Genomic DNA, 26,448 nt, shown 5'->3' with positions numbered 1-26,448 from the left:
TTCTACATACTAACAATGAAAGATCAGAAAGAGAAATTAGGGAAGCAATCCCATTTACCATCACATCGAAAAGAAGAAAATACTTCAGAATAAACCTACAAAGAGACAAAAGACCTTACTCTGAAAACTATAAGATACTGATGAATAAATCAAAGATGACACAAACAGATGCTCTTGGGTTGAAGGAATCGCTATCATCAAAATGCCTATACTACCCAAGACAATCTATAGATTCAATGCAATCCCTATCAAATTACCAAGGACCTTTTTCATGAAACTAGAACAAAATATTTTAAACTTTATTTGGAAGCACAAAAGACCCAGAATAGACAAAGACATCCTGAGAAAGCAAAAGGGAGTTGGAGGAATCAGGCTCCCTGACCTCAGACTATGCTACAAAGCAACAGTCATCAAAACACCATGGTACTGACACAAAGATAAACATATAGATCAGTGGAACAGGATAGAAAGTCCAGAATTAAACCGATACATCTATAGTCAACTAATCTATGACAAAGGAGGCAAGAATATACAGTGGAGCAAAGACAGCCCCTTCAATAAATGGTACTGGTAAATCTGGACAACCACACGTAAAAGTATGATATTAGAACACTTCATAACACCATACACAAAAATAAACTCAAAATGGATTAAAGACCTAAATATAAGACCAGATACTATAAAACTCTTAGAAGAAAACATAGGCCAAACATTCTCCAACATAAATCACAACAACATCTTCTCAGATCCACCGCTTAGAGTAATGACAATAAAAACAAGCAAACAAAAAAGGGACTTAATTAAAGTCAAAAGTTTCTGCACAGCAAAGACAACACTAAAAAAAATGAAAAGACAACTTACTGAATGGGAGAAAATATTTGCAAATGAAGTGACTGACAAGAGATCAAACTCCAAAATTTATAATCACGTTCTGCAGCTCAATGCCAAAAAAAAGTAAATCCCATCAAAAAATGAGCAGAAGACCTAAACAGACAATTCTCCACAGACGGCTAAAATACACATGAAAAGTGTTCAACATTGCTCTTTATTAGAGAAATGCAAATCAAAAAAACAATGAGGTACCACCTTACCACTGGCCAGAATGAACATCATCAAAAAGTCTTCATTCTTCACAAATGCTCATGGAACATTCTCAAGAATCGACCACATTTTGGAACACAAAGCTAACCTCAATAAATTTAGGAGCATAGAAATTATCTCAAGTATCTTCTCTGACCACAATGCCATGAAATTAGGAATCAACCATGGGAAAAGCAAAGAGAAAAAACCTACTACATGGACACTAAACAACATGCTACTAAAAAACCAATGGGTCAATGAGGAAATCAAGAAGGAAATTAAAAACTACCTGGAGACAAATGATAATGAAGACACAACCTCTCAAAATCTATGGGATGCTGCAAAAGCAGTGCTGAGGGAAATTCATTGTGATACAGGCCTTTCTCAAAAAAGAAGAAAGATACCAAACTGACAACTTAACCCTCCACCTAAATGAATTAGAAAAAGAAGAACAAAAAAGTCCTAAAGTCAGCAGAAGGAAGGAAATTATAAAGACCAAAGAAGAAATCAATAAAATAGAGACTCAAAAAACAATAGAGAAAATTAATAAAACCAAGAGCTGGTTCTTTGAAAAGGTAAACAAAATTGACAAACCCCTGGCCAGACTCACTAAAAAGAGGAGAGAAAGAACCCAAATAAACAAAATTATAAAGGAAAAAGGAGAAATCACAATGGACAGTGCAGAAATACAAAAAACCGTAAGAGAATACTATGAACAACTATACGGCAACAATTTTGACAATCTGGAAGAAATGGACAATTTTCTAGAATCTTACAGCCTGCCAAAACTGAATCAAGAAGAAACAGACCAATTGAACAGACCAATCACTAGAAATGAAATTGAAGAGGTCAAAAAAACACTCCCTACAAATAAAACTCGAGGACCAGAAGGCTTCACAGGTGAATTCTATCAAACATATAAAGAGGAATTGGTGTCCATCCTTCGCAAACTCTTTCAAAAGGTTGAAGAAGAAGGAATACTCCCAAAGACATTCTATGATGCCACCATCACCCTCATTCCAAAACCAGACAGAGATACCACCAAAAAAGAAAACTATCGCCCAATATCATTGATGAATATAGATGCAAAAATTCTCAACAAAATCTTAGCCAACCAATTCCAACAACATATCAAAAAAACTATACACCATGACCAGGTAGGGTTCATCCCAGGTTCAAAAGGATGGTTCAACATACGCAAATCAATCAGCATCATACACCACATTAACCAAAAAAAAGTCAAAAAACATATGATCATCTCAATAGACGCAGAAAAAGCATTTGACAAAGTCCACCATCCATTCATGATCGACTCTCACCAAAGTGGGTATAGAGGGAACCTTCCTGAATATAATCAAAGCCATTTATGATAAACCCACAGCAAATATAATACTCAATGGGGAAGAACTGAAAGCCTTCTCACTCAAATCTGGAACAAGACAGGGATGCCCACTCTCACCACTGCTCTTCAACATAGGTTTGGAAGTCCTAGCCACAGCAATCAGACAAACAAAAGAAATAAAAGGCAGCCATATAGGAAGAGAAGAGATAAAATTCTCACTGTATGCACACGACATGATTCTATACATAGAAAACCCTAAGAACTCAACCCAAAAACTACTCGAACTGATTAATAAATTCAGCAAAGCAGCAGGATATAAGATTAACATTCAGAAGTCAGTTGCATTTCTATATACCAGCAATGAAATATTAGAAAAGGAATACAAAAATACGATACCTTTTAAAATTGCACCTCACAAAATCAAATACCTGGGAATACATCTGACCAAAGAGGTAAAGGACCTATGTGCTGAGAACTATAAAACCTTAATCAAAGAAATCAAAGAAGATGTAAAGAAATGGAAAGATATTCCATGTCCACGGATTGGAAAAATCAGTATTATAAAAATGGCCATACCTCCCAAAGCAATCTACAGATTCAATGCAATCCCTATCAAATTACCCATGACATTTTTCACAGAACTAGAACAAACAATCCAAACATTTATATGGAACCACAAAAGATCCAGAATCGCCAAAGCAATCCTGAGAAACAAAAACCAAGCATTAGGCATAACTCTCCCAGACTTCAAGAAATACTACAAAGCCACAGTCATCAAAACTGTGTGGTACTGGTATCAAAACAGACAGACAGACCAATGGAACAGAATAGAGAACCCGGAAATAAACCCTGACACCTATGGTCAACTAATCTTTGACAAGGGAGACAAGAACATAAAATGGGAAAAAGAAAGTCTATTCAGCAAGCATTGCTGGGAAACCTGGACAGCTGCATGCAAAGCAATGAAACTAGAACACACCCTCACACCATGCACAAAAATAAACTCCAAATGGCTGAAAGACTTAAATATACAACAGGACACCATCAAACTCCTAGAAGAAAACATAGGCAAAACACTCTCTGACATCAACCTCATGAATATTTTCTCAGGTCAGTCTCCCAAAGCAATAGAAATGAGAGCAAAAATAAACCCATGGGACCTCATCAAACTGAAAAGGTTTTGCACAGCAAAGGAAACCAAAAAGAAAACAAAAAGACAACTTTCAGAATGGGAGAAAATAGTTTCAAATGATGCAACCGACAAGGGCTTAATCTCTAGACTATATAAACAACTTATACAACCCAACAGCAAAAAAGCCAATCAATCAATGGAAAAATGGGCAAAAGACCTGAATAGACATTTCTCCAAAGAAGATATACAGATGGCCAGCAAACACATGAAAAAATGCTCAACATCGCTGATTATAAGAGAAATGCAAATCAAAACTACCATGAGATACCACCTCACACCAGTCAGAATGGCCATCATTAAGAAGTCCACAAATAACAAGTGCTGGAGGGGCTGTGCAGAAAAGGGAACCCTCCTGCACTGTTGGTGGGAATGTCAACTGATACAGCCACTATGGAGAACAGTTTGGAGGTACCTTAGAAATCTATACATAGAACTTCCATATGATCCTGCAATCCCATTCCTGGGCGTATATCCAGACAAAAAAGAGACACATGCACCCGCATGTTCATTGCAGCACTATTCACAATAGTCAGGACATGGAAACAACCCAAATGTCCATCGACAGATGATTGGATTTGGAAGAGGTGGTATATATACACAATGGAATACTACTCAGCCATAAAAAAGGACATAATGCCATTTACAGCAACATGGATGGAACTAGAGAATCTCATACTGAGTGAAATGAGCCAGAAAGACAAAGACAAATACCATATGATATCACTTATAACTGGAATCTAATATCCAGCACAAATTAATATTTCCTCAGAAAAGAAAATCATGGACTTGCAGAAAAGACTTGTGGCTGCCTGATGGGAGGGGTAGGGAGTGGGAGAGATCGGGAGCTTGGGCTTGTCAGACACAACTTAGAATAGATTTACAAGGAGATCCTGCTGAGTAGCATGGAGAACTTTGTGTAGATACTCATGTTGCAACCTAACAAAGGGTGGGGAAAAAAATGTAATTGTAATGTATACATGTAAGGATAACTTGATCCCCTTGCTGTACAGTGGGAAAATAAAAAATAAAAAAAAATTAAAAAAAGTCTACAAACAATAAATGCTGGAGAGGTTGTGGAGAAAAGGGAACCCTACTGAACTCTTGGTGGGAATATAAATTGGTGCAACCACTGTGAAAAACAGTATGGGGATCCCTCAGAAAACTAAAAATAGATTTATCATTTGATCCAGCAAACCCACTTCTGGGCATCTATCCAGAGAAAACCATGGCTAAAAAAGATACATGTCCTCTAATGTTCACTGAAGCACTATTTTCAATTGCCAAGACATGGAAACCACCTACATGTCCATTGACAGAGGAGTGGATAAAGAAGATATGGTACATATACACAATGGAATATTTCTCAGCCATTAAAAGGAAAGAAATAACGGCATTTGCAGCAACATGGGTGGACCTAGAAATTATCATGCTAAGTGAAGTAGGACGGTGAGACACCAACATCAAATGCTATCACTTACATGTGGAATCTAAAAGATGTACACAATGAACTTCTTTACAGAATACTTACTCACAGACTTTGATAACCTTACGGTTTCCAAATGCAATGGGTTGTGGTGTGGGGGGTGGGCTGGGGGTTTGGGTTGAAAATGCTATAAAATTGGGTTGTGTTGATCATTGTACAACTATAAATGTAATAAAATTCATTGAATAATTTAAAAAGACAAAATTTTATCTGTACTTGTTGTTCAATTAATATTTGACTAGGTAGACTCTATGTTAGATATTTTTAGCTAACAGAAATGTCACTGAGACATTTTACCTATCTTTTTTATTTCATCAATTTGTTATTCCTGGAATAAATGAAATGTTTTAAGCATCACACAATTCAAGAAATTATTTTTCACAACTTTGTTAATTTTTGGTCCTAAAAGCTAACAGGTTTATCACATTCAGATCCTTGAAATTATTTGGTAATAAAATACAGGACCCTGCTTCCTCTCCTGATCTAAACTGAGAAAATAAGACCCCCTAGGTAATCTGCTCAATACTGTGTAATAGCTTAAAAGGGAAAAGAATCTGAAAAGGAATGGATACATGTAACTGATTTACTTTGATGTACATCTGAAATTAACACAACTTTGTAAGTAAGCTATATTCCAATAAAATTTATATTTAAAAAACCTACCTAAAAAGAAAAAAAAAACCTGAGTAAGGTGCATGGTCTTCTTGATAATACATTCATTGAGTCCTTATGAATATTCCTCTTTTTTAACAATGGAAGCAACCATTAAATAAAATGTGGAACATCTCTAATTTCTGAAAGAACTTAAGAAGCCGGATTTGAATGGTAGATTAGTGAATGGAGAAAACAATTACCACTCAGCTTATTAGTGTGATATATTGCAGCAGTAAAGAAAATAATATTTTATTTTGGAATATTCTTATATTGTTCAATGTTCAGAGAATAGCACTCTCATATTCATATTCTTATGTGAATGACCTACTAGCTTCAATGTGGCAAATGAGAAATAAATTTAAGGATTTTGGAGGACTTACAGCATATAATTCTATGTAATGGTAATTGCCACAGAATTTTGAAAAGTCTAATATAGTTGTGAATTGCCTGGGGATCTTATTATGATATAGAGAGTAATGTGCTGGATACTGTTTTGTAACCAGCTGTCTGGAAAAAAATTGTTGTGTATGTATGCACATAGATAAATATACTGTAACATACTATTAAAAGCATTATTTGAAATGATAAATGTCATATTATTTATTGTAAATTTCAATAGCTAATTTATTCTCACAAGAAGCTCCTTAGATTTTTCCTGAGCTCTTATATTCTTAGCCAACCCATAATTACAGTTTTCCATGGCAAATGGGATTGCTATTCAATCCACAAATTCCTTTCATAATGAAGTTAATGCCATTAAAACTGGTATCTGGACTACTTTAAATTTATCACCATTGCACAAATTATATTCAATAAACTCAAACCTCTTTCAGCTTCACCCCTAAGTATGCAGAAACTTCACCCATTTGTCAGTAATGAGCTTACTTACTTCTTTCCTGAACTAGCTAGTCCATTTTGTATAGCGGAAGGTTATTACCTCATTGTTGTGCTTTCCACAATGTAGGCTATAGATAACAACATACTTCTAGCTTGCACAGTATAACATACTCCCCATCACTTACCTATGTCTACACAAAAACAACAAAATAAATCAAGCCTTGTTTTGTAGTTTTTGCCAATTTTCATGGTGCAAATACTGCCACTGTGACTAACAAAGCAATCAATATATCACTGAATGCACAGTGAGGAAGGGATACATAGCAGTTATAATATTTCCAAAACGAAGACAATAGACACACCATTCACAACAGAGATAATAGTAAAAGTGGTTAATTACTCAGTTGTGATGAGATTTGAGTACTTATTCACTAATATAACATTTAATTTTAAGGTTTTTGAGTTTAATTTTAATAATGTTTTTCTGTATAATAGGCTGGCAAAGTTCCTGAAAAACATACATATAACACCATTAGTGTTAATAATGTAGTATAAAGTATGATAACTTTTAGAGTTAATTTTTGGAATTTTGTTATTATCAAAAATAGATTCCTACAGCTCTGCTTTCTATACTTATCTCATATATGACTGAGCATGTAAATTTTTCTGTTTTATCAAGTGTATCATGGTTAAAATGGGACAAGTAATCTATTAAAAGTTATGGTCTTGAATAGGGCACAACAAGAACCTAGAGAAATATCTTTACAGTGACTTGCATTAATAAAGAGATATTGGAGGAAGGTTGACCCTGTCTTCAGGACAAGAAAGTCAGTGTTCTGGATTCCAAAATCCTGTCAACCTTTTATTCATATATAAAGCAACAGATAAATATATTTCTATATGACAACATTTAAAGAATATTAACGAACCTCTCCAAAACAAACAGCTAGTGAACAAAATTGTCACCTGAAGATAAATGGAAAAAGTATAGTTTAAAAAAAAATAAGAAGAAACATGGAAAAAAATCAAATGAAATCAGATGCTACATTCCACACTGACCTTTTCTTCTAAAAAGTATTACCCAAAAGTAAAAAGCCACAAGAAACAAGCAAAGATATTTCATGTTTGGCAATCAAAGGGTGAAAATAGAGAAACTGACAGATAAAACCCCAAACTGTAAGACAGATAGAAAAATTCCAAAAGCAATAAAAACAGAAATAAATTGAGGAAGAAGAGTAAGAAGGACTCATTGCTACAGATAGTAAAATATAAAGCAAAATCCTTTTTAGCATATGAGGAAAATAAATATTTTAGTTCTAAAAACTACAGAATTCAGGGCTTAGTAAAGAATATATATATATATATTTGTCTTTTTGCCTTTGATAGGGCCACTCCCACGGCATATGGAGGTTCCCAGGCTAGGGGTCTAATCGGAGCTGTAGCTACAGGCCTACGCCAGAGCCACAGCAACGTGGGATCTGAGCTGCGTCTGTAACCTACACCACAGCTCACGGCAACGCCAGATCCTTAACCCACTGGGTGAGGCCAGGGATCGAACCCGCAACCTCATGTTTCCTAGTCGGATTCGCTTACCACTGAGCCACGATGGGAACTCCCTGTAAAGAATATATTGATTAAGCCATATTTTCAGAAAGGAATCTACCTCTTTTAGTTGAGGGGATAAGAGGTACTTTTCATTGAATGTCTAATGCTTGACACTGAATGCTTGATTAAGGAATTTTAAAGTAAAATTAGACTCACAATTCAAACCTCTTCATCCTTAGAAAATGTCCTACATGACTCTGAGTATCTTGTACAGCTCACAACCTAACATAGGCACCTAACAATAACATTCTATAAATACTTCTCCTGGAAAAAAAAAGTAGCAAAAAACTGATAAATAAATAATAATAAAAAAGCAAAATTGTATATAAACATTTGAGAGCAAAGAAAATCACCAGTGATATTTCATGGAGCCTGAGAATATCACAGCCAAATAACCCTCCATAAATGTAAAGATAAACATACCTACACATCTTGCCCTTCAGATGCACACATGCATATAGTCACTACTATGAGACAGGAATACAAAGCAGAGTTACAACAGATCATGTAACAACAGCCTTGGCAAAAGCAGAACAAATGAAATGTAAACTAGAAGTGTTCCAAGAAGAAGAGGTAAACAACATAATCATTACACAAATTATAAATTGCACCAGGCTAGTAAATGCTTCTTCAAACAAAAGAGGAGACACTGAAAAGTAGGAGTAAATTTAAGCATAACTAAAACAACAAAATAATGAAATTTAGACCTATTTTAAGTACCCAAATTGAAGTCAAAGTTACATTAGTTACATTAGTATGTTTAAAATAGTACATGTATTCTACAATTTCTAAAAAGTCCACAGATTTCACAAGTAATAATATAATTATCTCAGAAACCAGATCAACTAATCAAAATAGAATGCATGGAATGAGGGCTTCAATGGACTAGAGAAAAAAAATGCAGTTAGCTTAGGGAAAACACAATTTTCTCAAATAACAATTCATGTTAGGCAAATTCTGAAATTGTGTCAATGTAGGCTCAGATATTTTAGAAAAAGAACAAACAAACTGAAATTTTTATGTGAAATCCCTTGAATTTTAAAGTTGGACAACTAATTCAGATTTTGAAAAAATAATGAAAAGTGAAAACAATGTGTTAAAATTCAATTCACAAATATTTCTGATGTTTTTAAATAATGTACATCAACTTCAATGTGCTCATGTAACCAAACAGACTAGGCCTTGAAAGTGACAATAATAAAAAAGACTGATAAAAATAATACATTTTACAAGAAACGATAAAATGTTCAAGTTTAAGCTTCAACCTCATTCCTGCTTTACATGTCATACCATAAGACAATGAAAGGAAAGATTAATTCTGTTTTTCTCTTTATACCTGTTTTCCTTTATATGCTATTTTTCACAGTTTAGAGAAAGACTATAAAAGGAAAATCAATTTTTAAAAAAGTAAATATTAATGAATCTGCTTTTAATTAAAAATTAGGAACTAATGTTTTAAATGACTCATTTTACAAATAAATGTGGTTTTCATTTAGTTTTATATTACTATTAATTACCCTAGAGGAGATTGAGTGAAAAAAATAAATGGTAAAAACAAAAAAGCCATAGATATATCATCCTGCATATATTTAAGGGCAAGACTTGATAAACATACTAGTTCTTTTCAGGTATTCATTCACTTCAAGCTTTTACAAATGGGTACATATGGAAATGCTATGAAAGTATTTTAAATTCTACCCAACATTTATATACATCTTATATTGATGTGCAACATATTTATGCTCACAAATTCTCAATGTACATATAGCACATTGCCACATACAATACATAAAAAAAAATTTCACAAAGTTAATTCAACAATGAAACTGCACCCAGATAAAGACATCATTTGAAGAACTATAGATGAGCCCCTGTTCAGTCAGTATCTCAGAGGGACTTCTAAGACCACATGGCCATTTAAGTGCAGACACTTAGAAGCTTCTCTGTTGTGTCTGGTTCCTCATGCTCAGACCACCCAGGCTGTACTGTGCAGTTGAGGCCTTGATTACAACCCTACTGTTTTCAAATTTCAGAAATGAAAATAACATATCCATTTTGTGCTTTTTAAGGATATCCCCAATAGGTACTTTAAAGGATTGTTAAGATTTCACAATTATAGATTTTTGGAAGTTACCTAGTAAGTTGTACAAAAAAAGTCAGAGGCAATATGTTGGGTTAGATTTAATTACTTTTGGGGATTCATGTGCTCTGATTTTTGTACAATTTATAGCATAATTTTTGGTTTAGCTAATACTTCCTAGTATTATCTTATTCAATAGAATAGAATGGAATAAAATTATTTATAGGATAATTTTATTTTTATTATTAATAAAAATTTCACTCTTTTATTTGGTTTAAATAAGTATATTCTCTAAGCCTTCTAAAAAATAGAACATATATATATATATTTTAGTTAAAGAGTGCTTGATTTGGGGGATATAATAGTAAGCATAAAACAGTATCTTACTTCAATGTTTTAAAAAAAGTGACTAGATTTTTTATGGCATTTGTCATTACTCATCTCTCTATTTCATTTATTTAATTTTTCTAACTGTAATGTCTAAAGAGGCAATGGCTAGCAGATTTTGAACTTTATTATCAGAAGGTCAAGGCTTGGATGTCAATGCCTCAATCTCCTCATCAGTAATGAAAATAACATCTATTTTGTAATTTTTCTGAGAAGATAAAAAAAAAATTATATATATGGCAAATTTTAATATAATCAAAAACAATAAAACAATATGTTAGGAACATTATTTAGAATGGGTGTAAACAATCACAACTGAATACTGAGAATTAAAAAATGATATAAAATTGCCTCAAATAAATATTATTAAGAAATCTTACAACAGTGTCATAGGATTACTAAATATAAAAAAGAGCATATAAGTAGCTCTGAGATAGTATGCATTATTTGTGTAAAAATGAAAGTATTTTTACAAGTTCCAGTCTTTCCAAAGCTACCAGGCTTTATGCCACAGATAGAAAATTACCATTTCAGGTGGCAAAACAGAGATTATAGTTGATTTCTGGAAAATAATGATTCCTTTTATTATGCCACCACTTTCTGCAATAAAGGATGAGGTAAACAACTTACATAAGTTATGTGAAGTCAAATTGGTTCCTAAATAGAATTTTCAAAATTCTTCTACAGGTATAAGTAGCTGCAATTTAAAAATGAGTAACTATTTTCCATATGCAACAGTCTTTCAAATTAAACTCAATGAGTCTTTTGAATTAAAACTCAAATTACTTTTCTCTTCATTAATGAACTATTTGAGCCCTGAATTTAATGTTACCTAAAATTGGACCAAAAGAGGAAAGACATGAGTTCCAATCTTACTCCGAAATCATTCAGTCTTGCACTCTTCCCATAAGATGGGAATAATACTGATTGATTAACATTCAACAGAGCAATGAGATATAGCAATCACAATCAAGTCTTTCACAAAATGAGAGGATGAATCACAATATGCTAGAGGCTATACACACTGAGGTTTATGCTTTTAGGTCATTGGGAAATTTTTCTATCCACAACAATCAGGAACACAACTTGTGTATTACTCAAATTTTACCAAAAGTCCAGTAACACAGTAACATTACTATTTGAGACCATCCATATCACATTCATTTTCTCAAAAATTGTCAACTCTTTTCATTTTGGCTTATATTTAACCCTGAAATTTTCTTGTATCATCTATTGGAAAGTTTATGGAAGATTTTTTTTCCAGAATAAAACCGGAGCATATAAAAAAATCAAAAAATTAGTTGCATAAAATGTTTACATTCTCTATTTCAGTCTTACTTCTACTATTCAATAAACTATATTATTTAAGAAGAGCTTCTCTTATAAAGTAATAATTATAAGGGCTTATATTACATTATTTGTTTGATTATAGATTTAAAATAGCCATTAAAAACAAATACATGCTCTGAAATCAAATGTCAAAAAAAAAAATTTCAGGTCTTGAGTTTTCATTTCCATCATCAGTTCACTTGTTTTGTTGTTATTTTTCAGTATGCAGGCAATTATACAGCTCAGAAATACATCATGCCTTAAAATTGCTCTAAGTACACATTTAACACTAAATACTTTCATTTTTATTTGTCACAGCATTCTTAGTATTGTCTAAATTTAAAGTGATTGGTTCCAGTTCTTCTATTCACCAAATACATACTGCTCCAAATTTTATTCACTTTCTTATGGCTTGAATTGCATTTTCAGTGTTCATATACTATAGTCCTAAGGCCAGTATCTCACAATGTGATTGTATTTGAAGCTAAAGCTTTTATAAATAAGTTATTAAACTAGAATGAAATCATATGGTTTGCCCCAGTCAGATATGACCAATATCCTTATAAGAAGAGAATAGGACACAGACAACACAGAACTACGAAGGACCATACCTCCATAAAGCAACAATGCAAGAATCTGCAAGCCGAGGAGAAAGGCTTTGGGAGAAACAAAACCCAAGTGAAGTAAGCAATGCATGGAATAGGAAGCTCCAGACCTCGTTCCTCCACAGAAAAACTGACTGACTTGACAACAATTTTAAAAAGTCTTTATGAGTACTCTAGAAACAAATCTCAGTACCTCAGCAAACACACCGCCAAGACGAACACAAAGCCAAGAACCACCACGAAACTATTACACTATTGAAAAGGGTAAAAAGAAAAGCTCTTCCATTTTATCCAGAAGAGCCCTTACCTGAAGTTGGCGTAACTTTGGTCAAGTTGAGAAAATGTGCCACTTGTAGCTTCCCTCCCAGGAGACAATGAGAAGAAGAGAATATATGTCCAATGTTCCAGATTTTCTGGAAGTAGATTGCCTGACTTAGACTGCTGATAAGTTGGATAAAATCGTGCTTTGGCTGATGGCAGCCAGTGAGAGCTCAGCAGCTTGTTGAAGCCCCAGATACTGCAGTACCACAGACAGACATCAAGAGCAGGGAGAAAATAGGAGCTCCTGGAAAAAAAAAAAAAAAAGTTAGATTTCTCAGACTGGGAAACTATAAAAACACAGACCTAGAAAAAACCCATCCCAAAGCAGAAATGTTTTGAGAGTCCCTCAGCATCTCTACACAGACTTATTGGTAAAGATCTTTTCCTGTATGAAGCTAGTCTGTATAGACCGAAGAGATTTTTTTTTTCCTCTTCAAATGTCTAAATCCCAGCAAAAAATAAGGTATGAGAAGAAACAAAGAAATAAAAGAAAAAAATTCCAGAAAGTGTCCCTAAAGAAATTGAGGTGTACAAATTAACTGACAGAATTGATAAGACCCATCTTAAGCTCAATGAAAATAAGAACCAATGGCAACAGAAAAATTGTAAATTTGACATGCATGTCAAAATTAAACAATACACTATCGAATAATTAGCACATCAAAGTGGAAATTGCAAGGGAAATCAGAAAATATCTTGAGATAGTGAAAAAAAGATACTACATACCAAAACTTAGGATGCAACAGAAAATTGTGCTGAGAGAGAATTACATAGAAGCAAATGACTGCACTAAAAACAATCCCAAAACAGCAACCTAAGTCTAACCCCAAAGAAACAAAATAATGAAGGAAAAAACTATGCCCAAAATTTGCAGAAGGAAGAAAATGATGATTAGAGTTAAAATAAATGAAATCAAGAATATAAGAAAATCAACTAAAAAGTTGTTTTTTTAAAAGGATAAACAAAATTGAAAAAATGGTTAACTATACTAAGACAGAAAGAGAGTAGACATATAACAAAAGCCCAAAGTGAAAGAAGAGGCATTACAAATTATGCTACAGAAATAAAAAGAATTAGAAGACGCCACTGTGAACAATTACATACCAACAAATTATAACTTAGAAGAAATGGATAAATTCAAGAAACATACAAATTACCAAGCCTGCATCATTAAGATATATAAAAATAACAGATATATATGGGTAAAAAGATTTATTTAGTAATCAAATCTTCCAACAAGGCAAATACCCAGAACCACATAACTTCGCCAGAGTATTATACTAAATATTCAAAGAAAATTTAACGCCAATTATTCTCAAACTTGCCCAAAAAACTTCAATAGGAGGAAGTGGTTTCAAACTCATTTTATGAAGCCAACACTTACCTTAACACCAAAGCTGCTCAAAAATACTATAACAAAAGGAAATTATAGACCAGTATCTGTGATGGATATTCATACAAAAGTCCTCAACAAAATACCAGATAACTAATTCAATAGTTAATTAAATGGATTATACACCACGACCAAGTGGGATTTATTTCTGGAGTGCAAGGATGTTTCTGCATATGGAAATCAATGCAATATACCACATTAAAAGAATGAGGAACCAAAACTACCTGATCATCTCAAATGGTGCAATAAAAGCATTTGACAAGACAAAATTCCAAATTCCTTCTTAAAAAAAGAAAAACCACTCAATAGACAAGAAAATAAATTACTTCAATTAATGAAAGCTGTTTTGAAAAGCCAACATGATACTTAATTGTGAAAACTAAAAATGTTTCCTCTAAGATCTAGAACACGGCAAGGATGCCCACCGTCACCATTTCTATTCCGTGTAGTACCTAAAGTCCTAGCCACAGCAGCTAAGGGGAAAAAAAGAATAAAAGTTATTCAAATTGGAAAGGAAGAAATAAAATTACCTCTGTTAACAGATTATGTAGAAAATTTTGAAAACTCCAGACACACACACACAAGCTATCAGAATGGATAAACAAATTCAACAAAGTTACAGGATAAGAAATCAACACATAAAAGAAAGTTGCATTTCTATACAATAGCAATGGAAAATCTGAAAAGGAAATTAAGTATACAATCACATTTACAAGAGCATCAAAAAGAATGAAATATTTAGGGATAAACTTAACCAAGGCAAAAGACTTGGAAACTACAAAACTTTTCTAAAAGAAATTAAAGATATAAGTAAATGTAAAAACATCCTGTATTCAGGTACTCAAAGATTTAAAATGGTTAAAATGCCCATACTTCTCAGAGTGATGTACAAATTCAATTTAATCCTTACAGAATTTTTTGCAGACAAGTTCCTGTCATAGCTCAGTGGTAACAAACCCGACTAGCATCCATGAGGATGCAGGTTTGATCTCTGGCCTGGCTCAGTGGGTTAAGGATCTGGCATTGCCATGAGCTGTGGTGTAGGTGGCAGATGTGGCTCAGATCTGATGTTGCTGTGGCTACGGTGCAGGCCAGCAGCTATAGCTCCAATTCAACCCCTAGCCTGGGAACTTCTGTACGCCACAGTTGCAGCCCTAAAAAGACAAAAAAAAAAAAAAAAAAAAAAAAAAAAAAAAAAAAAAAATTCAGGAATAGGAAAAAAAAGGCTAAAATTCATATGAAATCCCAAATAACCAAAATAATCTTGAAAAAAAACTCATATTCTTGATTGCAAAGTTTACCACATAACTTTAATAATCAAAATACTGTGTACTGAAAGAGAGGGAGACATAGAGACAAATGGTATAGAATACAAAGCCAAGAAATAAACCCTCACATATATAGTCAAATGACTTTAGAGAAGGGTACAAAGACCATTTTGGGGTTCAATGAATAAAGGACAGTTTGTTCAACAAATAGTGCTAGGGAAAATGGATATCCACATGCAGAAGAATAAAGCCAAATCCTTATTTTACACCATATACAAAAATTCAAAATCAATGAAAGACCTAAACATCAGAGATAAAACCACTTAACTCTTAAAAACAAAAATAGGGGAAAATCTTCATGACATTGTGTGTGATGATTTCTTAAGATAAAATCATAAAAGTACATGTGTTACGGAAACCACAAAAACCGTGGCAGTGGAAGGAGACAAACAGCACTAGGAGATATGGAAAAGCAAGGTTTATTCAGCACCAGTGCGGGCTCAGAGGAGTCACCTCTAGAGTCTGAGTACCACGTCTTTGTTCTCAGTAACTTTTATACACTACAAGGTCTTGATTTTCCCATGTAAGCATCCCGGACCTCCCCCAATCCCCAAGCAGACTGTGTTTCTCCCTAAGAAACTGAGCAAGCAAGGTTACAGAAGCAGAACTGATAAGCAATGTTGGGTACCTGATTAGCAGGGCTGCTGGCTTGGACAGAGGGCACACAGTTGTTACATTATTACAAGAAGGGTGGTATAGTGACCAGCATAGCTGGAAAGGCTAGCATCTGCCTTCTTAGCCAAGGGGGGGGGGGTGTTCTTTAGTTAAAACTCTATTTCACATGGAGCAAAACAAAAACAATCTAAAATGTTGATAAGGGTATATTAAAGGGACACTGAAGCCAACTGAAACTCTCAATGGCTAAAAAGATAGAACGATTTATGTAACAAAATAGGGTAGTAGAGGATTATAAACCAAGGTATGAAATAAATACCAGAGTCCGTATTATAACCAATAAATTGATTGAATAAGTAAGCAGATAGGAAAGAAGAGACAAATCTCCCTTGAAGAGTTCCACATGATTTTCATAGATACTTTGCTCTCAAGGAGGCAGAGTATAATGCCCCACTCCTTATGGGTTGATACCTATAATGACTTTTTTTCAATGAATACAGTATGTAAATGAATAAAAAATAGAATTTTTACAGTGGTTATATTTGACAACCACTATCTCAGCCAGGTGATCATGATTAACTTCAACAGTGATTAACAGCATGTTGACAGCCAGTACCATGGCTGTGATATAATTAAAAGGTCATTTTACTTCTGTACACTACCTCCCCAAAACACATAACTCTACTCTCAACCTGAGAAGCATGATTTTAAAATTCAGACAAATTCCAGTTAAGGGATTTTCCACAAAATACTTGACTAGTACTCTAGTCAAGTCATCAAAAACAAGGAAAATCTGAGAAACTGTCACAACCAGGAGGAGCTTAAGGACACATGACTAGTAAAAGAACTGTAGTAGCCACGGGGAGTTCCCATTGTGATGCAGTGGACGCAAATCTACCGGTAACCATGAGGTTGTGGGTTTGAACCCTGGCCTCGCTCAGTGGGTTAAGGATCAGCTTTACCGTGAGCTGTGGTGAAGGTCGCAGACGTGGCTCAGATCCTGCATTGCTGTGGCTGTGGCCAAGACCGGCAGTTCCAATTCAAGCCCTATACTGGTAACCTCCGTATGTGGGAGGTGCAGCCCTTAAAAGTAAAAAGTGGTATCCTAAATAGGATACTTGGATAGAAAAAGGCATTAGGAAAGAATAAAACAACATGCACTGTGTGGAGTTTACTTAATAATTATGTATTATTGGCTCATTAATTATAACAAATATATCATAGTAATGTAAGATATTCACAATAGGGAAACTGGCAGTGGGTATATGGGAATTATCTGCCTATCTTTTCGTTTTTTCTATAAATTTAAAACATAAAATACAAAGTAGCAATGAGTTAGGGATTTTGAAACAGAATTTGATAGTCAAAAATAAAGGAGAAAGAAATGTCAGATAAGGATAAAAACAAGAAAAAGGAGTTGATGAGGTTAGACCAACTGCTTTTATAGACAGTACTATGATAGCTGGGTTATAAATTGGCACTTGTAAAGGTATACTTAATTTTTATTAACAAAAACTTTTACACAATTCATTTTGCTTTCTTTTTATTTTTGTTGTTAGTTTAGTAGTAGTAAGTACACTGAATTAATGAAAGTAACAGAAAAATACATATTCACAGTATAAACGCTTCTGAATCAGGGACCTGCCCAATTTTCCTCTCATTATATGAACTTATTTCCTAAACACCAGCATAATATTTTTCTCTTCTCAATTTAGTTTCACAAGTTTATGTCTTTCCAGATGTTAACTTTCCTCTTCCTTTTTAAAAATCAGCTCAGTTATCACCTCTCAGAAAAACCTCCATCTCACCATCTAAGAAGCACTTCCTCTGTATTCTCATGGCATTATATTTTTTCTTAAAAATCTTCCATGGCATTTTTACATTTTATTGCAATCCCTGTCCCCCTTTTTCCATTAGTCTGCACTTTCTTTGAGGACAAAAGCATGATTTTATTTTATTATCACATTCATATACTTGTTAGACTGTATAATAATAGAAACATGTTTGCAGAGAAAAGGAAGGGAATGAAAGATGGTAGGTAGGATGAAAAATCATATAAAAATAGCATTTCTGGAGATCCCGTCGTGGCTCAGTGGTTAACGAATCAGACTAGGAACCATGAGGTTGCGGGTTCCATCCCTGGCCTCGCCCAGTGGGTTAAGGATCCGGCGTTGCTGTGAGCTGTGGTGTAGGTCGCAGACATGGCTTGGATCTGGCGTTGCTGTGGCTCTGGCAAAGGCCAGTGGCTATAGCTCCAATTAGACCCTTAGCCTGGGAACCTCCATATGCCAGAGGTTTAGCCCTAGAAAATTCCAAAAAAAAAAAAAGTTGCATTTCTGTGACCTTGGACAAAATGTAATTCACTCAAAAATAATCCAATATAATGAGTAAGGTATTTTATAGAAATGTATTATTTTTGTGTGCCCACTTCTTAAAGGCAATAAATTTGCTCTATCAACATAATTTCATATGGAAATCTTAATATAAGACTTTAGAAGTACATTAAATTCCTGACATTGCTTTGACTCAGAAATCACCAAATTTGGAGACAGGTGTGACATTTGTCAAATATGCTAAAACAAAATTTCAATGATCTCTTTATAACATGTACTGTATTAGGTTGAATTGTGTCTTTCTAAAAGATATGGTCTAGTTCTAATCCTTAGTATTTGTAAATGTGACCTTATCTAGAAATAGTGTCTTTGCAAGTGCATTCAGGTTGAAATGAATTATACAGGAGTATCAGGAGCCTAAATCCTATGACTTTGTCTTTATAAAATGAGAGAAATGTGTACACAGATACATCAAGAGAAGGATGACAAACACATAAGAACAGGAGGAGGAACTAGAGTGACAGGGCAACTAACCAAAGAATGCCAAGAATTGTCAGCAAGACCAGAAGCTTGAAAAAAGGCAAAGGAGATTTCTTTCCTAGAGCCTGCATAGAGAGTATACCCATGATTTTTAAACTTATGCCCTCCAGCATTGTGAGAGAATATATTTTCATTGTTCTAAGTCATGCATTTTGTGATACTTTGTTAGAGGAACCCTAAGAAACCAATATATTGAGTTATACATTTTTCCTATAGCATGTGACATCCATGTTTAATTCTTACTTGTATAATGTCAATAATTTCACACTTGCAAATTATGCAAGTATAAAACTCTGTTATACAAATGTGTGTGTTTGTGCCTCTGTGTGTGTATTTCTAACACATTTTATTTTAGACTTAGGCATCAGGAGCCAAAGAGCACTATGATTTACTTCTCATTTCCTATTCATTCACATATGCCCACAAAAATTTATAAATTGAACTGCTGTCATTGACTCTATAAGAACTCCTGAAACAGATTTTGCACACTTGAACAAAACAATGAGGAATATTATACTGAAAATGATACACATTGTAAAATAAATAAACAATAAACAAAACACTTTTAAATTTGCAGTTACTTATAATTCTTTGACTCAGGTTCTGAAAGAATTTTCTTTTAAAGTTGAACTCAACTCATATATAGTTTTAGTATCTGTCTGACCTTTCTTTATTTTCTTTTCCTTTAAATGTTGTACATGAAACCTTTGGACCTTTCTAACTTTTTTGTCTTTAGATGTTTCCCTTTAAGTTTTATCTCTAACCCCAAATAGCTTCTGTACTTTCTCATAAGCCATTTCTTACTCTGTAGGGAGCTGATATAGCAGGTCTGACTTTAGCCTCAAAGAAAATTGAAAGAAGAAAGAGTGATGGAAACTAAGTAAAGCAATAGGAAGAGTTGTCTATTCAAGGTCAGAGAAAATCAGAGCACAAGTGATTCAAGAGAGGAGGTAGGCCTAATTTGCACAGTGTTCTTAAAATTATCTGAGAAGCAATTTAACTTCCTATATTGAAAAACAATTATCAGTGTTTGCGTCTGAGAGACTTATATGAACTTACAACTAAGTATCAAAATACCACAAACAACATTATTACTAATTTCCCTCAGTTAATAAAATGGGTCAAAAGGTGATTTTTACAACACCTGAAACAGAGGCAATATAATATGAACCTAGAGATATGGTTATATTTTGGTGCCATACACTCACACAGCAAATTATTCATTTCCAAAATCTATTGTAATTCTGATAAATTCAATATTTTAGGGAGCATGTTTATTTCAGGTGAAATTCCAATAAAACTCTCCAGTATTATATATGAATGGAAACGTCACAGGGCACTAACAAAAGCCAGTAATAATTCATCATTCACTGATATTTCTTTCTGAATTAAACATAAAATTCAAGATAAAAAAATCATATTTTAGGGAGTTCCCATTGTGGCACAACAGAAACAAACCCAACTAATATCCATGAGGACATGGGTTCGATCCCTGGGCTCACTCACTGGGTTTAGGATCTGGCATTGCCATGAGCTATGGTCTAGTCTGCAGATGCAGCTCCAGCTGGCATTGCTGTGGCTATGGTGTAGGCCAGCAACTGTAGCTCTGGTCTGACACCTAGCTTGGGAACTTCCATACGCCACTGGGGTGACATTTTAAAAAAAGAAAAAAATCATATTTGAAATTCAACATTATATTGAATAACTACATTAAGTTGCCAAAATTTCATCAAAATGTTCTACACATTTTTTTATAAGTACAAATCACTAAATTTATTTCCATATTGTGGAATATACACAATTAATCCTTGCAAACATTTATGTCTTAATGTTATCTCTCCTCAGTCAAGAGTACTCCAAGGATGGCCACAATAAGAACTAAGATGTAGATGATACTTTTGAGTTTGTAATGTGCTTTCAAATGCATTATCTAATTTCATCTTCATATTCTAATCAGTCTCCTACAGTTACAAAATCATGATTTCTTAAGTGTTATTACACCATGTAATGTTAATGTACACTAGTGACTAAACATGAAAAAGATTCAGTTCTTGCCTCCAAATATTTTACACACAGAAAAATACATATAAAATGTGGAACAGAAAGTTGTAAAAGGAACTTATTCCCACATTTCATCTACCTGAAAGAAATGTCTCTATGTCACCTATTAATGCTAGACAAATGAACAGTCAAAGAAGATTACTCTGGGAAAAAAAAAAAAAGATAGCATGAATAAAAAGTCATTTGTATAACATGGTGAAATGTGTACAGCAAATCACAACCAGACCAGGGACCTAAAAACTAAAGGACAGAGCATTGGGTCACCGGAAATAATACTGAGACAGGGTATGCCTTTTATCATCTGCTAAAGGGATTGATCATCATCCTTCAGAGAAGACAGAAAGCTGCTGAAGTGATTTCAGAAGAGAGAAGACATTATCAAATTAGCCTCTTTAAGTGATTTAGCCTGTAGGTGTAGGGGATAGATTTGAGATATAAAATCTTGAGGTAGAAAGGTAACATAGAATGTTATTTTAAAAGCCTTAGTGAGAGAGTGTAAGAATTTAACTAGGCAGTTCTATAAGGATATAGAGTGAAAATATTGATGAGGGCCATTTTGAGAGAGAAGGTTTTGAGTTGTATTTGTATTTCTTAAACTTGACTTATATGAAGGTCAAATCAGATATTTTCAAAAGTCAAGGATGCGTGAGATGATTTCATTCAGAATTTTGTATTTTTAGTCAGTCTTGAATCCCATCCCAACCCTGTTTGTACTTTATTTTGTGGACATTTGTCAGAGTTCCTAGTTTTAAGTAATAGAAGATGATTCATTATTATAATCAGTAAATGCAATTATTTTGCAAAGGTTAATGGAATCAGGGGTAGTGCTGAAGAATTAGCTTCAAGACTAATCATCCACAGCTATGCAACAGAATAATTTTTGCATCATCCTTGAGAACTTGTCACAGCTGGCAGGACACTAAATTATTTGCCAACAATTTGGTCTAATGGCAACTGTAACATATCTTACAATTATTTCCCTTGTATAGCCCCTTTTATTCATTCTCTAGCTCTTCTCTTCTCTCCTAGACTATTTTAGTAAGCACCTAGTTTCCTGACTTCTAGTCTCTGACTCCTACAAATAATCCTATACAATTCTGATGGAAATGTATTTAAAAATCTATATTCACAAATTTCTATAAACAGCTTTATTAGGTGATATGTAAAACCTATATGAAAGAAGATTTACTACAGATTCAAGAGACTTAAAAATGAAATTTTTTTTCTACTATCATGAATATCAAGGTCATATATTTAAAGATTAAGCTTTATAAAATGATAGTTCAATATAACTTCTTCTATTTATTTAATAAAATATCAAAACACCTGTAAACAACACTTGGGGAAGAAAGTTGACCAAGTGAAGGAAAAACTCAGTGGAAATCTTTCAAAAGAAACAAGAAAGGATTAGTAAGTTTGACAGGTTAAAATAAAAATATATATATATTATATATATATATATATATAAAATATATATATATAAAACATACTAAGATGCAGAGAAAATGAAATACTTGGTAAATTTACAACTTTAACCCAAATATTTTTCTTTTTTTTCTGAAGAGGGAAAGCTCTTGGAATTTTATAAGAAAGAAGAGAACAATCCAGTAGAAAAACCTATTCACAGGCTTGTATCAGAGAACTGACATTCCTCCCAACAGTTTTCTCCACTGTGATTTTTCTCAATTTTCCTATACCTTGCACCTCATAATTACAATATTTTATTACTATCATATAACTGCAAGTTTATTGCAGGAGGTCTTTTTGGGACCTAGTGTGTATGCAATCATTTTGGTTTATGGTAATGTTCTGCTCTACTAACTTGTCAAGAAGAAAGAGTTAACTGAAGGAAATATATTTATGTTTTTTATACTGTTTTTTATTTTTCACTAATCTGATAGGAAGATTCTATTTTCTTATCCTATTAATGTTGTGTCTGTCCATGTGACTTGTGTTAGCCATAGAAATGTGAATGGAAATGAAAGTATGGTTTCTGAGTATGGACCATAAGAGTCATTATATATCTCCACTAGATCCTTGGAGCTCCCAATATTCAGCATGAGAAGAACACCCAGAGCATATATTGAATCTCCAACATGAGCTCTGAATAAGACATGTGAAGTCAATCTAGCCCAAGCAATTCACAGTTGGCTCATCTGGATCAAAGTCCACCCAGCTTAACTGAGGTCTTAGGAGACAAACATTTACTTGAACAACCGTAAGTTTGGGAATAGCTCTTTGTGTAGAGCCATATATCAAAAACAGTCTAATAAAATTTTGGAATTTGGCAAATATCTTAATTCTCAAGTCAAATTGATATTTTATCTTGTTATAGGAATCTCAAGTTAAAATAATTTTACTTCAGAATTCTGAAAGTATTGCTCTACTATATTTCAGAATCCATGGGTGCTGATATCTTTGTAATGTCAATCAGTGTGACATAGATTTTTTACAGCTAACATTTCTATTTCTATACATATTAGGATTTTATCTTTATTTTGTAGTATAAATTTTAACATGGAGTATTAGTGTTTTTTTATTTATCATGTTTAGCACTTAGTGACCATATAAATTTAAGCTTTTGAGGATGCAAGTATTTCATCTTATATGGCTTTTCTATTTTATTCAATAAAATATATTCTAATAAAGAATATTTCTAATGGTCATAAGATGTATTTTATTAACTGATATCCTACGCTCCTGAATGGGAAGAATTAATATCGTTAGAATGGCCATACTACCAAAAGTAATCTATAGATTTAATGTGATCCCTATCAAAGTACTGATGACGTTTTTCATGGAACTAGAACAAACAACCCCAAACTTTATATGGAACCATAAAAGACACAAAATTGCCAAAGCAATCTTGAGGGACAAAAACCAAGCAGGAGGTATAACTCTCCCAGACCTCAGGCAATATTACAAAGCCACAGTCATCAAGCACTGTGGTACTAGTACAAAAACAGACATACAGACTGATGGAACAGAACAGAGAACACAGAAATAAACCCAGACACATAAGGTACATTAATCTAATTTTCAAATTATTGATATGTAACACAAAACTCTATGCTTTTGTCTCACTGTATTCAATATTTGAATAAAATATAAAAGTACAACAATCATATTTATTATCATTTAATTAAATGAGAGCAGTGGTTGGAAGGTAAAGTTAACATTTTGTAATATCTCAATATATAAGATCCAAAGAACTAAAAGGACTAAATAAAACACAATTGAGGTAAAGATAGAACATTTCATTAATAATATATGCAATCATTTAGAGATTTTTTTTGGCTGCAGGTTGATTAAGCCAACAATGAAATGTGAGCTTGTCAAAGGCACTGAAAGTTTAGGACATGTCAACAATGTTGGCACTCTGAGATAACAATATAATAACTTCTTTAAGTAAGCCTTGAGTCAACCACCTTAGGATTATTCAGTTAAGTCCTTATTTTCAGAACGAATGGGTACAAAACGTTAATGTCCATGATAATGTTTGCCATGCATGAAATGTTTAAAAGGCATTTAAAAATTAATGTCACTTTAAGGCCCAGTTAATTTTCTGAAGGAATCAAGATAGATTTTTTCTTCCTATTTAAAGAGTATAGAGTGATATTCCCAGATATTAAATAACTTAGCTAAGATTGCATGTAAAAAAAGCAGAAGAACTGAAACTTTAATTTATTGGGGGGGGGAAGAAAAAAAACCTAAGTTCATCTTTAGGAGAGATAACTGAATGAAAATCATATCTCTCTAGGCTGAGACCCCTGGGTAAAATTTATCCTTCGCCAATTTATAAATCATGTATCTTTGAGCAAGTTAATCTCTCTGCACCTTAGTTTTCTCAACTCTTATATTGGGATAAATGGTACCAAAGCCCTTGCCTTGCAAGTGGTATGTAAGTTTACGGGTACTCTTTTTAGAATGACAGTGTAGCAGCTTTCACTCACACTATCTCTTTTTTTGGCAAATCTAATTCAAGCACTCACTCTCTGTTCCTATGTGTTCAGGAGCATGTTAACTTCCAGAATGATCATTTGAATCATGTTGTGCTCAACCTCCCTACCAATAATTAAATTTTCTATCCAATCTCAAAAAAAATGAGACTCAGTCATATGACTCTTAGGGCGATAACTGTGAAGGTTTTCATTTCCTTAATAAAAAGTGCTCTGTGAAAAATAAGAGATAAAGACCCAATGGGAAGAGTCATACTTTTACTTTCATTCACTGAAAAACCTCACATCTATGTGGTAATGTGATTTCCATCAAAGGGAACACTACAGTGCAGTAGATAATAACATTCAAAGAAAAATATGCAGGGTAAATCTAATAACCCATATAGGAAAAAAACATTTTAACCCTTTCTTCATACTATAAACAAAAATAAATTACAGGTAGATTGCAGACCTAGGTATAAAAAGTAAGTATTAAGTTCTTTTGGAAGAAACCATAGGATAATATCTTTATGATTTTAAAGAGAGAAGAATTCTTAAGCATCATGTTTAGGGCATAGGACATAGGCCATGCTCTATAAGAAAGTGCTACATTCTAGGAATAAAAGCAAATTTGATTTACCCTATTCCCAAAAGACCACAATCAAGCCTCAAAACTTATCAGTCAATCACTGGTACTCTACTTGTCTGCCAGAAGAAATATTAGCTTTGTTAGAGGAATAGAGCTTATCTATATTTCCTACAGTTTTTTATCCATAATCTATAGTATCCAGAAGAAAAATCAAGTGGCATAAGAAGAAATGGGATACAATGACCAAAACCAAAAGTTAAACTAAGAAATATAAATGGATCCACAGGAGATTTTGATATTGGAATTTTTCACTCATGACTGTAAAATAAATATTATTGATATTTTGTCAAAGTAGAGGAATATGGACAAAAGACAGAAAAACCTGAATGTACACACAAAAAAAATCAAGCAAATATTTTAAAACAGGGAAAAAAAGCATACCTGAAGTTAAACTGGCAGTTGATAAGTGTAACAGCAAAACACACTGTTTAAAGCAGAGCACAGGTTTAGAGAACCCAAAGAGAGGGAAAGAAGAAGAAAAATACCAGAGGATGAAAATAACGATCTCTGGCAAAAATTACAAAATACATAAATTTCCATTTCATAAGAACACTAGTGAAATGGAAATGGGTAGAAGTATTGACTGAGCATTTTCCAAATTAATAAAAGGTATGAATAATACAAAACCATTATCCTAAAATGCAAGGAAAAATAAACATTTAAAGTCAAAGCTGAA

The 26,448-nt window shown here is 33.5% G+C and overlaps 1 long non-coding RNA gene across 1 annotated transcript in view; it reads right to left on the bottom strand.

Annotated features, from left to right (window-relative positions):
* Positions 1–26,448, bottom strand: part of LOC110256329 — a 91,102-nt gene that overhangs the window by 32,512 nt on the left and 32,142 nt on the right. Inside the window, exon 2 of the long non-coding RNA XR_002337744.1 lies at positions 12,902–13,159. This is a non-coding gene — a long non-coding RNA (uncharacterized LOC110256329). The remainder of the gene's footprint in view (positions 1–12,901; positions 13,160–26,448) is intronic.

The sequence above is a fragment of the Sus scrofa genome, chromosome 13 (genome assembly GCF_000003025.6).
Source record: "Sus scrofa isolate TJ Tabasco breed Duroc chromosome 13, Sscrofa11.1, whole genome shotgun sequence".
NCBI classification, from domain to species: Eukaryota; Metazoa; Chordata; class Mammalia; order Artiodactyla; family Suidae; genus Sus; species Sus scrofa.
The sequence above is the reverse complement of the archived record's forward strand: the minus strand, read 5'-3'. Positions and strand labels throughout refer to the sequence as shown.